The sequence below is a fragment of the Micropterus dolomieu genome, linkage group LG23, assembly GCF_021292245.1.
Source record: "Micropterus dolomieu isolate WLL.071019.BEF.003 ecotype Adirondacks linkage group LG23, ASM2129224v1, whole genome shotgun sequence".
NCBI classification, from domain to species: Eukaryota; Metazoa; Chordata; class Actinopteri; order Centrarchiformes; family Centrarchidae; genus Micropterus; species Micropterus dolomieu.
This window is the reverse complement of record NC_060172.1, coordinates 10715562-10716370: the sequence shown is the minus strand read 5'-3', so window position 1 is coordinate 10716370 and position 809 is coordinate 10715562. Positions and strand designations below refer to the sequence as shown.

The window sequence follows — 809 nt, the reverse complement described above, 5'->3', positions numbered from 1 at the left end:
TGGAGACTGGATTTTTTCCATCTGCGCTCTGCTTTCCTGCATTCCCTTTTTAGGCTGCGAATGCTGTCATTTATCCAGGGTTGCTTACTAGCTTTAGACGTAGGCCTAACCTTTAGAGGAGCAGTAATATTTAGTGACGACAAGCAGATATGATTGAAGTGATCGACCAGATTGTTGGTGTTGGAATCAGACAGGTGTTGGCTTTGGCTCTGAAAGAATGTGCAAAACTTTGAAACACTTTGTTCATTAAAGAAGCGAGAACACACGGAGCTCGGTGAGGCGGCATGAGTAACAGGCGAATCGCAGCTAAAAACAATACATCTGTGGTCAGATATGGTCATGTCCACTAATTCCACAGAGGAAATGCTGACACCCAGGGTAAAAACCAAGTCCAGTGTATGACCACGGTTATGTGTTTGCCCTTTGACATGTTGTTTGAAGTTAAAAGAAGTGGCCATATTTAAAAAGTCAGTTGCATTAACATTGGTGGGGTCATCAACATGAATATTAAAATCGCCACAAAGAACAATTCTGTCATAATTTAAAACCAGAGTAGATAAAAATTCAGGAAGTTCTGATAAAAATCCTCCAGGCGGTTTTGGGGGGCGATAAATTATAATAAATATAATAGATTGCAGCCCTTGAGTGAGAACTTCAAAGGAGTTAAAATCATCACAGCGTACTTGATGACATTTTAAATATTTCCTATACACGCTCACTAGCCCACCACCACGACCACTGACCCTCGGTTGACTAAAACAATCATATTGAGGCGGACACAGTTCAGCTAGCTGGCTATAGTCATTCAT

The 809-nt window shown here is 41.2% G+C and overlaps 1 protein-coding gene across 2 annotated transcripts in view; it reads left to right on the top strand.

The window, feature by feature from the left end:
* The window catches only part of tlcd3a (TLC domain containing 3A), a 44847-nt gene that overhangs the window by 27726 nt on the left and 16312 nt on the right, over nucleotides 1-809 (top strand). The window lies entirely within an intron of this gene.